The sequence below is a fragment of the Garra rufa genome, chromosome 14, assembly GCF_049309525.1.
Source record: "Garra rufa chromosome 14, GarRuf1.0, whole genome shotgun sequence".
In the NCBI taxonomy this organism is placed as follows: Eukaryota; Metazoa; Chordata; class Actinopteri; order Cypriniformes; family Cyprinidae; genus Garra; species Garra rufa.
Genome location: NC_133374.1, coordinates 8899362 through 8913667, shown reverse-complemented (window position 1 = coordinate 8913667; position 14306 = coordinate 8899362). Strand labels below are relative to the sequence as shown.

The window sequence follows — 14306 nt, the reverse complement described above, 5'->3', positions numbered from 1 at the left end:
CTGTTATTGACTCTTCTTTGCATAAATGAAGAGATCACTTCTGTAATAACAAGCTCAGCGGAGACTTGTTGGGGTTTTTGAATCATTTCAGCATTTGTCAGAGCACTCGACTGATACTGTGAACGTTAGCCCAGTATCAGCAGGCGTTGGAGAACTGTAACACAAACGGACTTCATTCGAAGTCAGTCACTGTATTTACATATTATACCCAAGATGCTTAGAGCTTTAGTGGCGGATTTGCAACATAATTGGCCTTTCGTTCCAATTATTTGTGTCCTTATCCAGCTTCCCGACGATAAGTGTCTACATCCTTCTTTCGGTGTGCTCTGTATACCAAATAACCTCGGCCGAGCTATCCCCATCCATTTCGTTATTTGACTTGGTTTAGCAGTGTGCTGTGCTACATTATACCAGGATTGCGTAAGGCTGCAGAGGGACCAATTAGGCGGTGGAGATGGCGGAATGAGTCTCCTTTCAGCTGCAGCTAGCATGGGGATCAATGTTGAGAAAAAGGCAAAGCCTCTTCGCAAACAAAAAGTTGCTGGAGAATGCAGTGATGTTTATTTCAAGTTTTCTGAGAAGAGCCGGACTATCGACGGAATCGCACGTGTGAAGCGAGAGTTCAGGCTTTGGATCGAGTAACATTATAAATATTTCATTCTAAAAGAGTGAAGCTGAGCATTGATGGATGTCATTGCAAACATCTTAAAAATATTCTGCTAAAGCAGAGATGGCTTAATAATTTATCTTTTTGAATATTTCAGACTTGTTTAATGAGCTATGCAGACGTTATTATGTTTTCCATTTCCCATACGCTGTCGTAGCCTATTGGAAATTGTGTTATTTATTCACTGCAGGTCCATGTGTTGCTTTGTAAATACCAATTACTGCATTGAACGTATCGCTGAGTGCTTTGTACACCCAGACGTATATATATAACTGTTTATTTCAGCCCATTTCCACATCTCTGCATTTATAATAAACCAAGCTTCCACATTTCCATTCATGTGCGCTATTAGCTGAGATTTGTGACTGAATCTTTGAGGCTCTGCTGTTTTTGTGGCTCTGAAACTGACAGTAACTATCATAAGCACTTGTAAATGTAGCGTTTTAATGATAGCCTTACCTTTTACGAGCTGTGGCTAAATTAAGGCCTCCGTGTCGGCCGTAATGTTTTGTGGCGACGTTCTAAGATACGCACAGATATGCACACGTTGCCACTGTCCCGTAATGGCTCCTCTGAGAGCCGACGGAAAGTGCTTTTTCAGCACTCGCTAATGAAATAAATCGAACAGGTCAGTCGTATACCGCAGCCTGTCCATTGTTCCCCTGGACTCAGGTCAGGGCTGAAGGCTCTTAATTGTATCTCCAGGTTCCCGATTTTGGTTATCTTTTGGTCATGGCCTGCTTCTCTTTATTGGGTACTTTATAAACCCCCTCAACCAACCCTCTGGTGTGGGTCTGCGTCGCATCGCGAGGGTTTCGAATCAATACAGGACAGTCGTTAGCTGAATTTGTTGCTGTAGATGCTCATAAGGCAACAATTACAGCTGGAACGGAGAGGTTTGGGATGGGGGTGGTGGAAGCTAGGGGTCGGGGGTGGTGATGGGGGCGGTTTTGCGCCCTGGGGGAGGTTCATGTCAGACATTCAGACCCTGGTTTCATCAGAGAGTGTGGGGATCCATACTGTCTGTGAACGGGTTGGGGCCGGATGGAGGTGATTTGTAGCCCAGAGGCGTCGGGTCACAGGTGGGCTGTAAGTACGGTCAGAGGGCCTTATCCCGGGTCACCGGAGCCCAGAGGAATCCACCCACTATCATATGTGTTGGCTTTTATGAGGGCCAGTGGTGACCAGAGGGCAGGTTAACCCCAGTGCTTTGACTCCGACCAGAATGGACAATTACAAGTACATTACGATTCCTCTTTGGCCTTTTAAAATGGTTGTGCTCGTTTCTAGAGTAGATGCTCTGAGCAATGAACTGGTAGAGTAAGCAAATGTGAAATTGTGATTGCTACATCGATTTATTCAAGTTTTGATGATTTTTATGAATTTGTTTACATAAGCAACAACTTGGAGATTGTTTTAGCATTGTTTAGCTTCATAAGATCATATCTGCCTTTAAATTCATCCCCTTTAAAGCACCACATCTACAGACATCAAAGCAGTGCTTTCGTAATAAAATCTAATTTTTTACCAATATTTGCTGTAAGAGCCCTGTAATGTTTTTAAATTGTTGGTTTATGTACACATGCAGGCTGCTGCATTGATTCTTCAGTCTTCTCTAGCTTTTAGTGTTGCACATTTTGTGCTATGTTAACCTTATTGCACAGTGTTTCCCTCAGGCAACAGAAAGCTTTTAACCCCTCTTGTCCTCAACATATTTATTTAAATATTCTTAATCAATCAAAATGCTTCAAAATACATCCAAGAGTGATCCAGTGAGACATGGGAAACACTATATTATGAAGCACAACCTGGGGACCACACAATGTGGTCACATGATAAGATACATTTTATTGCTTAACACTTAAATTGATGAAACTTAGGAGCCAAATCCAAATTTCCAGAATTTAGTGGTGGTTTTAAAGAGACGGTTCACCTAAAATTTAAAATTCTGTCATGTCATTCCAAACCTGTAAGATCTTCAAAAGAGAGGAAATTGAATAAAGTCATTATTTTTGTTTTTATTTTTAACTCTGACTCTGAAACTAGAGGCTAGCTGTTTAGACATGGCTCTGTCTAATTTCATTTTGCACATCCCTAGTCCAATTTTGTGGGTTTTTTTTTTTGTTTGTTTTTTTGAGTTGGTGTGAAATAGGATATCCTATCTTTCCTATAGTTTGATGAGGATGCCAATGACTTGTTGGCCTTGTTGCAATTCCATTTTTATTGTTTGTCATTTTGTTTGCATGACTGCTTTTAGAAGTGTGCATTTTAAAGTGTATCCACCCCTGTGTGTGTGTGTGTGTGTGTGTGTGTGTGTGTGTGTGTGTGTGTGTGTGTGTGTGTGTGTGTGTGTGTGTGAGAGAGAGAGAGATAGCTCTCAGTGAAGGACAAATACCAGACATTGTAATGTGCTCAACTTGGAATATCATTTTCCCCAGTCGTGATTAGAGCCAATCCACAGATGAGTGGAGAGGAGGATGGGAGGGGAGGAGATGAGCTGTAATGGGTTTGGATCTGGGCCCTTGTCCAAAACAGCGCATGGTTGAGGGGTAATAGAGAAGGAGTCCTGAGAGAAAGCATGCTTAGCATGGACGTACACCAAACGCTCTTGCTCTCACTCTCCCTCCTTCTCATGCTGCTCTTCATATCAAAGAGAAACAGAAGGGAAGAAAGTGATGCATCAGCTACTTCACTGATATCATGGAGGTATTTTGTCATGAGGGCTCTGAGTGTCTTATAAAAAAACAGCACGGACACTGTCTGGATAGTGAGCATTTTAGCATGTAGCATAGGGAAATAATGAGAAATAATTTGCATTACAAACCAGTGTGGTTCATAATTAAGACAATACAATAAAATAATATGGTAAGACACACCAAATTGCAATATCAAGAAGCAAAACAAGTTTTGTACAGCTAATAATAGCTGGACGCGGATAAGACCGGAAGCCAGACCCATAAAATTTACGAATGGCTGTGCCCACTCTTACGGAAAGAAAAAGGTGTATAAATATGGAATAAAATCACTGTCAAAAATAATCGTACGTAAATCAAAGCATTTGTGTGTAATTTTAATTTACTCGTGCGTAATTTAAAACTATTGTATGTAATTATGTTTTTTGTCAGAATTGGTTTCCAAAATCTACGGCCACAACGGTTTACAGATACGAGATTTTCTGTGTTTGTTAGAATACAACTCAGACTTTTGCTCAGCAGTTGCAAAGTATGAACCCTTGCCACATGGTGTTGTCTCAACTTATGAAAGGTACAGACAACCAGTGAAATTAAGTTAAAGTAGTGGATGTCTATGCCATCTTGAGTGTCAACAATGTGATCACAAAGACCAAATATGTCCTCAGACCCTACTTCTGCTTTCACAACTCTGTTTAACAGAGACACTGGGCACTGATGGGCTGCTGATTTGATGTTAGAGGCCCGTCGGATGCAGTGCTCAGCCAAGCGGATCACCTTAACGGTACCTTGACTTGGTATTACTTGACCTCCGTTGTTTCTGAGGGTGAGCAGATGGTAGTTATCGCCAAAAGATGGTATGGTCGAAACTACCAAACTACTACGACATACATTGCATGCAAGTTTTCTCATGACTTGCCTAACTACAAATCCTGCAATGTAAACAAGTGCGTTTTCAGTTAGGCACCCAAAGCTTGTTGCTAAATAACTGTGGTCCAACACAACACCAGACATTGGCTGAAAGGGAGAGGATGCAATGTTGTCATTGTCGTCCTCAGCTGGCACCACGGATGACATGTCGACAGCTGACAGACACATGGTGTCATCCTGTGGTTGAACGTTGCCTGTCTTCCCTGGAGCAATGCCACAGCGGACCATAATACGCCGGAAATAATTCTGGATGTGAGCAACAGTTGGATTGTTGTTTTATCCACCAAGAGATCTTCAAGAGACTAAATGGTTCCTGATGGTTTCATATCTAATTCTTAAAATTAATTCTTACTTTTTTTTGCAATTAACATGCATTGTTTCTCATCCACCTGTTTTTTCTGACAATGCAGATGCAACAAGCGTTTTTCTGTCTGGTGGTCATGCCTTAACTTTGCAAATTCCAGTATTGCATTAGCATTGCATTCTTCTCATGGGTATTGAATAGTTTTTGACTTTTCAGTCTGAGGTAAATCTCTTTTTTTGGCTCATTTTATCTGTAAAAGAAAATGAGTTTTTCACTTCCAGCCTTCATGGACAATTATATATCACTTATAAATAATTAAATACAAAATGAATAGTAGTTATTAAAATTGACGTGGTTTTGAATTGGTCAAATGTGCTTGGAAATAAAATATGACCACAATATCAACGTGCCTAATAATTATGCACACAGTGTATATTCCACCAGTACACACACACACGCGCGCACACGCACACATCTCACACCTAGCCATTTCCTGCTGCACTGACTGCCCATTTGACTCGAACCTTCTTTTCTTGTGCTGACTGTCCACTGACACTGGACTGGCTCCCCATTTTCTGTTGTCCAACACTTAAGGTCACCAGATTTTGGGCTGTGTTCAAGATGTCACCGAATGGAACCCGATAAACAATGAAACATGACTTTAACAGTTAAGCAGTGAACACTGATATTACATGACCTATGTATTACAGTGCATGTACACAGCTATTAGTAAGTCAACACTGAAAATTGATAATTCTTTTATGTAGGCCTACCTCATCACGCTACAGGCTGCAGTGACCTCCTAAACACCCATATTCTTGAAGCACCTACATCTAACGTTACTCTGTGAGCTAATCTTACTTACTATATTTAACCTGTCTCTAATATATCGCCTCAGTGTTATTAGTGATAACTAACACTTAAACATGTCCGAATTTGAAGAAAAAAAAACAACTTACCTGAGACGATGAGTGCGCACCTGGTTGCTGGTCCGCCATTTTTGCGCCACTGGTTTAAAACGGCGACGGGGCGCATGCGCGGCTCGGGGAATCGATTAATCTTCATTCGGATAGTAATGCCTGGAAACGTGATGACGTATTTTTGATAGTCATTTCGCACACCGTACTTCGTGGTCGTAATTCGCATGTCGTGCTTGTAACACAGGTGTTGTGAAAACAAGTGTAGTGTCTGTGAACTGTCATAGTCGTAAATTTTGGAGTTGTATTCTAACAAACACAGAAAATCTCGTATCTGTAAACTGTCGTGGCCGTAGATTTTGGGAACCAGTTCTGACAAAAAACATAATTACATACAATAGTTTTAAATTACGCACGAGTAAATTAAAATTACACACAAATGCTTTGAATTACGTACGATTATTTTTGACAGTGATTTTATTCCATACATGCGCGGCTCGAGGAATCGATTAATCTTCATTCGGATAGTAATGCCTGGGAACGTGATGACGTATTTTTAATAGTCATTTCACACACCGTACTTCGTGGTCGTAATTCGCATGTCGTGCTTGTAACACAGGTGTTGTGAAAACAAGTGTGTCTGTGAACTGTCATAGTCGTAAATTTTGGAGTTGTATTCTAACAAACACAGAAAATCTCGTATCTGTAAACTGTCGTGGCCGTAGATTTTGGAAACCAATTCTGACAAAAACATAATTACATACAATAGTTTTAAATTATGCACGAGTAAATTAAAATTACACACAAATGCTTTGAATTACGTACGATTATTTTTGACAGTGATTTTATTCCATATATAAAGTGTATTAATGTGGTTGAAATAATCAGAATTTAGAGTTGTAACTACGTTTTAAAAAGTAATATTTCTGCCTCCTTATTTCAGAAACCAAAAAAGTTCAAACACTCATTGGTGGCCTTTTCTTTTGTGAAGGTGTAATCAAAATGCACACTTCCTTTTTATGCTCTACAAGTTTTTTGTACTTTTCTGCTCTACTTTAATCAGAAAGATTGGTGCGTTCTATTTATCAACACAAACACAGATGCTTCTAAGATACTCTCAGAAAAATCAAAGGACCCGAGTCAATTTTATGCAGATAGTCGTTCTTCTGTGGTAATTGTACTCTCATGTGAAGTGTCGTTTGGGCTGCTTTTCGACTCGAGGCAGGGCTAACGGCCCTCTTTCCTCCTCATTTACATGCCTCATCTTTTATCAAATGCTCCTGATCTCAGCATTTATCTGCCTGCTGTTTGAACACGAGTTCGACTGAGGGAATTCGAACACTCGATAGTCAAGAGTATGCCTAAATATTCTCATCAAGAAGTTTGAGCAGAAAAATGGGGGATGGAATTAACTGAAGGAGTGAAAGAGAGAAGGATAAACGGGATAAAGACCTTGAGGCGGTGAAGATGTTCAGCTGTGTCTTTTGAATCATGGAAAGAGGGGAGTTCCAGACAAAAGAGAAATGTGGCAGACAGACGATAGCAGGTGGATAGAAGAAAAAAAAAATATTTATGAGGGAGAGTGAAAGCGAGTGATGAATTGATATGGAATGCAAAAGCAGAATGTGACCTGTGGAGATAAATTATGAATAAATGATGGAAACAGAAGAAAACCAAGCTTGGGTGTTTTTTTTAAGCAGTCTGGCTTGATGAACAGGTCACAGGCTGTGTAGGCCAGTCTACAGACCCTCATCTGCATTCTCTCTGGCATTCCCAACAATTAAGCCCCTAATTACCCCAGACTTCTATAGAGAAGCTGTGCTTTGCTTTGATTGCGTAGATTCAGAGAAGCTCTGTCAACCATATGTCTTTTCCTTTCTCTGTTTGTCAGGCTTTTTCTTTGTACGCCTGTCCTACTCCCGTGTCGGGGATTAACTAACAGTAGCACTGCTACTAACTTAGCCACATGTTTCAGTAGCAAAGCAGTAGTCAAGTTTATTTCCCAATATTAGTGTATAGATTTACAGTGACAAGCTACTGTTTCCAAAAAGTAGCAGTGTAGCAGCTTCATTCTAGTTTTTACTTACGAGTTAATTCCAAATTAAATCAAATCCCATTTGTTTTTCTTATTAACTCATTCAACACATTGCGGACAAGTCACCTTTATTTATATAGCGCTTTTAACAGTACAGATTGTGTCAAAGCAGCTTTACGGTATTAAATAGGAAAATAGTGTATAATGTCAATAATGCAAAAAGACAGCAGTAAACTCTCAATTTTCAATTAAAGTCAGTTCAGTGGAACTGGAAATCAAGTGTCCCCAACTAAGCAAGCCAGAGGCCACAGTGACAAGTTACCAAAAGTTCATCTCTAGGTCCTGATCCACCATCAGACTTTTCTGTAGTGTAGTGTACTTTCTCGCCATGCAATTCGAAATACCTCTAGTTTTGTTTTCCTCATTTTCTGGGTTCTCTCTTTGCTCTAATGTGGCAATTCATGTTAAATATTGTAACTAATAGGGTTATGTCCAAATAGTAAATAACGTGTTCAACGGAGGCACTAAAGGGACATGGTTAGCCATTTGGTAGTGGTAGCCTGTTACATTACAGTACATGAAATTTCACTTACCACATAAACAGAGTAAGGAGAGATGTCTCAGACAATGTCTATGACAAAGCCGATTGATTTGCAGAGCCTGAGCACCGCTGATAAATATCTAATCTTGTAAAATGTGTGGTAAGTACTGCCGCTCCGTAGTATACACAATACATGTGGTCGTACATCTCGAAGGTGAAAGTAAAAAAGCGAGCGCACAAAAAAGATTTCAATGCCCTATATATTAATAGTGGCTCCCTGGTGCCCACAATATATATACAGTATAATTACCCAACAATATAATTGGAAAGGATTGGAATTAGGGCTGTCAGTCGATTCAAATTTTTAATCTAATTAATTACATGATGCAAAATAAATTTGACTGTGAAAGATTATTAAAAGCTATTTTTGTGTTAAATGAGAAAGTATCAAGTAGACATTACAAATTGTAACTTTAGAAAGAAATATAATGTAAACTATGGAACATAAAAGAAGATAATTAGAGAAACATCGAATTAGTTTCGAATTTGGGGACATCCCTAATAATTAGCTTGTAGCTTAGCATGCAACAATTCCTTTCCTTCTTTCTTTACTGTCAGTCTGTTGTGCTTTAGTTCTTTGCACTGTCTTTTAACATCTTCCCCATCACTGTTTGAAGGCTCACAGAGAGTTGAGAGTGTTTATTTGGGTTAGGAGTCCTCTCTCAGATCTTTGGCCTTCAGTCAGGGGCCCTGCGGATGTTGTAACTGGCGTGTAATTAGGAGAGAGTGGTTTTAAAGAAGGCTTACATGCTCAAAAGGATTTGAACGATGGCTTTGGGCTGCGCAGCGCCTCGGTCAGCGGCCTGACCCGATAAGACATGAGGCAGAAAGATTGGGGGAGGCTCTTCAACTTTCTGTTTCGTCATACGATTGTATCCTCCTCTTTGTGTTCTCCACATCTCCCTCTCTCTCACTCCTGCTTGCCTTTATCTCTCTCACACTCATTTTTTGCTCATTAGCGCTAAATGCCTGTCACTCATTGGGCCTCTCTTTTTGCAAGAATTGCCAGAATCTCCAGTGGCTGGTGTTCTGTTATCTGGGCAAGGCCGGGTTGAAGGAGCGACAGATGTGGGTTTCTCTAGGCCCGTGAAAAGTGTCTCACTAATGAGCGTCTGCACCACAAGGCCTATAAGAGAGAAAACCACCTTCAAAGTGAGAATGACAGGAGGAAGAGCTGAGGATTATGGGGAAGGGGCATCTGAATGCAAAAATGCACTTTTTGGGTCGCATGTTTGCAATAGGGAGGGTAGTTGTCGTCATGACCGAATTTCTTTTGCGTCTCTCAATTTAACGTCCCGCTGTGGTTGAAATTGTGCACAGTTTGTCTGGATTTGGAGGCACATGGGGTTTTTCTGAGGGCTGCGAGGCTTTTTTATAGCAGACGACGTACCTGTTCGAGGCAGACAGCTGGGACGGCCCTGGCCAGACGATGCTGCTCACCTGTGGGAATTCCCCTGCTACTCAGGTGTGAATTATGGAACAATTACCCAGCAGGCACTGCCCCTCTCCTCTCTGTCATTACAGCCAGCATGGGTAATAAAGCCGCCTCGTTCTTCCCCAGCCCAGATCACAGGTGGAAAACAGCTTGCCTCCTTAGTGCCCCGCATCCGCCCCCCACAACTCGAATTGCTTCCATGGGACAGTTAATGGCGTGAGGCGGACCGTAGTTATTTTTGGAAAGGGCGGAGACGGAGAATAGCCAGACGTTGAACTCCCACAATCCTCTGTTTGCCAAGACTGATGTACTTGGTTTTCTCCCACAGGATGGTAGTTTAGCTCTATAAAGACATTCGCGGCCAGCGACCGCTAATCTTGTGTACAGTTCCGAGAGAGGGACGTCTCAACTGAGACGTCTTGGTCTTATCCCGAAGAATGCTGAACTTCCAGAGAAACAGGGCAAACATCTCCCTCATAAATCACAAACAGCTCCCAGACAAGAGCTTGACTCCCCTGTTGACATTTAGGGACTGGGGGAGGTGCGATACTCCAGGGAGCAGCGAGAGATAGACCGAAAAGGAGGACTGCTGGTGATGGTAGTGATAGATGAGAAGAAGCGAGCGGAAAATAAGACGGGAGCCACCCTCGTCCGCTTCATCCTGCTCCCAGGATGCGGGTTTGAAGGCCAGGAGTGACTTATCTGGACAATTCGGTCAAGCTGGTCGCAGCTGGCCTATTTATCTCCATGCTCGGTAAAAATTAAGTGAACAACCATCTCTCGCCTTGCAGGGTGAATAACCCCCTTCTTTTGGGAATAACCTCTGGAAGATTTTCATTAAAACTGGTGACGAATTGGTTGAGAAGAACCTGTGCATAGGCAATGCTTTGTTGCAATTGCATCTATGCAGCAAAACTTTCGGCTCAATTATAGATGGATTCATCAATGGTCAATATCTTAAATTAGCTTTTAAATAGAGGAAGCTTTTTTTGCAATGATCCCCAATGCATTTACCCTCCTGTACGTTGCTATGTTTTCAGTTTTCCTGTGAGGTCCTTGGAACGTTTCCATGCCATTCCGCAGAGGTATGGCTGCTATGTGTGGAAGCATCTCATTAGCTTGGAGTCGGAGCCTGGAATTGGGATTTCCCTTCAGAAAATAGTAATTGGGGAAATCCACAAAGCCTTTTATGTTTTACGCTGTGTTTTCATCTCAAGGTCCACCATTCTCACCTGGGCCACCAAACATTGGTTGTTGCTGTGTTGCTAAGGAGATCCACAAGGCAACCAAGGGATCCCAAGGGCATCCTGGGTGGATGGGTGGTACAATTTATCTTTAACAGGGGGAAACTGTATTATTCCAATACTTCACCAGGATGAAGTGTTTATGAAGACTGTTTTTAAATGTTATTTACTTCCTACCATATTGCAACATGCATTGTACACAGGTTTTTGCCATTATTTACTTACCTTCATTTTGTTCCAAACCTGTTTGACTTTGTTTCTTCCTAAAAACACAAACTGAAAAAAAAAAAAAAAAAAAAAAAATATATATATATATTGTACAGTTGAAGTCAGAAAAAGAAAGTTTACATACACCTTGCAGGATATGCAAAATGTTAATTATTTTACCAAAATAAAAGGGATCATACAAAATACATGACCTGACATGTAGTCCAAAAGAAAAAATAATAGTGGAATTATTACAGAAGGTTGAAACGCACACGATGCATTAAGAGCCAGGGGTGTAAACCTTTGAAGATGTGTACATTTTTATTATTTTGCCTAAATATCTTTTTTTTTTTCATTTAGTACTGCTTTCAGAAGCTACATAAGATACTTACATGTTTCCCAGAAGAAAATGTAAGTAAAATTTACCCTGATCTTCAAGTTCCAAAAGTTTTCACCCCCAGCAAATTCATTATTTTTCCTTCAAGAGCATCAGTGAGCTTTTGAACCTTCTGTAATAGTTGCAAATGAGTCCCTCTGTTGTCCTCAGTGTGAAAAGATGGATCTCAAAATCATACAGTCATTGTTGGAAAGGGTTCAAAAACACAAAAATCTGTGGGACGTAAAGGATTTTTCTGAAAACAGTAGGCAGTTTAACTTTTCAGGATAAACAATGGACTCATGAACAACTATTAGTAAATAAAAAAAAACTGTGGATCATTGAGTTAAGAACACAGTATTAAGGATCAAGTGTATGAAAACTTTTGAACAGGGTCATTTTTTATAAATTAAACTATTGTTTTCTCTTGTGGACTATATGCATATTGTATGTGGGATGTCTTACCAAATAAAAGTAACTTTTTGTATGATCCCTTTTATTTTGGTAAAATAATGAACCTTTTGCAGATTCTAAATATAGATATAAACTGTGACATGTTTCTCACTTAAAGCTATCGTATGATTTAAAGAAGTCTTGGAAGATAGTGTACAAGTAAGAACAGTTTATCCCATGAGATCAGTGTTGAATCTCCAAATGATAACAGCTAGATATTCCGAGTGCCTCCTAAATTTTAAATAGAGTTTTGTTGTTGGCAGATACAGTCTCTCTTGAGTCAATGCAGTGATTGAAGTGCAAGAGTGTTTTAAGACTACAGGAGCGCTCGATTTGTTGCACTGCGAAACCACTCACAGACACTTTCTGAATTGTCTCTGGACAGTCTTCTCCACGGGAGATTGGAAGACACCCAATGTCCTCTTTATCTGCTGGTTCTGCTCAGTTTTAAAGGGAGAAATAAAACCAGATGTGAGGACGTGTGGTGCGTGTTCCAGCTTTGCTGGTCACAAATCTCTCTCTCTCCTACTCCATCTCTCTTAAAACACTGTCTTAAATGAGAAAAGCAGCCCCTGCAGAACCCTTGGACTGAGGTTTCCTGTGCTGCGTGCTCCTTTGATAGTGCACATTTGAAGAGATGCTATCCGGTTTACAGCTCTCTATAGATTTTATCCTGTTTTATCCGAGAGTTTTCTGATGTTATTTAGTGTTGTAGAGTTTGTGGTGCTGCTTTGGGTGGAATTTTGTTCATACTTTAAATTCAGTTTATTTGATCATACGTTTATTCTCTTAGAACAGTGGTTTCCAATCCTGGTCCTGGAGAACACCCAAGACTACACATTTTTTATGTCTCTCTTATCTGACACACACATTTGAGGTCTTGCAGTCTTGTTAGTAAAGAGTGCAAGACCTCAAATGTGTGTGTCAGATGTCAAAAATGTGCAGTCTTAGGGGTTTCTCTAGGACCAGGAACCATTGTCTTAGAAAAACAGCAGAACACTTGTCCTCCACTATGTGTATAATTTGGACAATCAAGCCTGAATTCCTAAACTGTTCCTAAAAATTTCTCTCATATGAAGTGTTGGAAAATCTGATTCATTGTAGTGAATTGTAGAGTTTGTTTGAGCAGTTCAAGGCTGATTGTAGGTACACTCAGTAGTATATTATAGGTCAAAGTCAAGACGTCCCATTTTCGTGTCTACGTCAAATTAAATGTACAAAAGTGTTTTTATATACATAAAAAGCATATTAAATGCAAGTAAAGTTTCTTAAAAATGAGTCAACATACTCAAAAATCCTTTAGGTTCCACAAATTCTTTGGTTTTCCAGCATTTTTGTGTATTTGAACTCGTTCCAACAATGACTGTATGATTTTGAGATCCATCATTTCACACTGAGGACAAGAAGGTTACAGAAGGTTCAAATGCTTACATTTGCTCCAGAAGGAAAACCATGCCAGGGGGTGAAATCTTTTTGAATTTGAAGATCAGGGTAAATGTAACTTATTTTGTCTTCTGGAAAACATGTAACTATCTTCTGTAGCCTCTGAAGGGCCATAGAGATATTTACGCCAACTAAGAAAAATATACACATCTCCATTCTGTTCAAAAGTTTTTGACCATTCAGTACTAAATAAAAAACCTCAACTGTATGATTATATACTTTTTTCTCATATTTATATAATATATTTAGTGTTACCCCATTTATTGTAGTAAAGCTAGCTTCATTTTAGTAGTAATATTGACTGTTTTTAAATGGTAATACTGACTCTAGTGTAACTACTTTAAATTCAGTTCCTTGTGGCTTGAAAAGCTCAATTTCCAAAATAGCTCCTCCAAAAGCAAAATAACCCAGTCTTTGTAAACATCTGTCTCAGATAAATAACTGCGTTTCTGTTTGTGCTGCAGGTGTGACTGTACAAGCTCTTCAATCTTTCCCTCGCCGTTTATTCATTCAGCAGTTCATATAACAGAGAGGAAATTATTCAGTTGCCAAATTCGTTGTCATCTTTGTTTCCACCCCAGTGGGAATCTAATTTTAGTCTGGGCTCGTGCGTGCGCGCTTGTATATTTCTCAGCGTTTGTGCATAAGAAATAGGGTTTGTGCGTGTGTTTGTGAGGGTTCTCTTATTTTCAAGGCGGAATATGTTTTTGCGAGCCTGCACGGATATGCCTTTGTTGTCCTCATGGGTGTATGCTTATTTATAAGTGTGTGTGTGTCTCCGTGAGTAAGTGCGTGTATTGCAAAGCGTAGCTTAATATCCAATCGGTGACAGGTTGGAGCCATTAATAAGGTGCTGATCGGGCCTGGCTGACAGTACTGCTGACAGAGGAAGATCAGAGGGAAGAATCATGCCTAGCCTGGGGACCCTGAGCTTCAGGTAGCCCCTCTCTGCCAGCCCCTTGTGTCATTACCCATGCTGAGGAGGCTGAGGAGGTGGTACCCCC

The 14306-nt window shown here is 40.3% G+C and overlaps 1 protein-coding gene across 1 annotated transcript in view; it reads left to right on the top strand.

Annotated features, from left to right (window-relative positions):
* The window catches only part of LOC141285297 (roundabout homolog 2-like), a 322679-nt gene that overhangs the window by 262341 nt on the left and 46032 nt on the right, over window positions 1–14306 (top strand). The gene's annotated exons all lie outside the window — the stretch shown is intronic.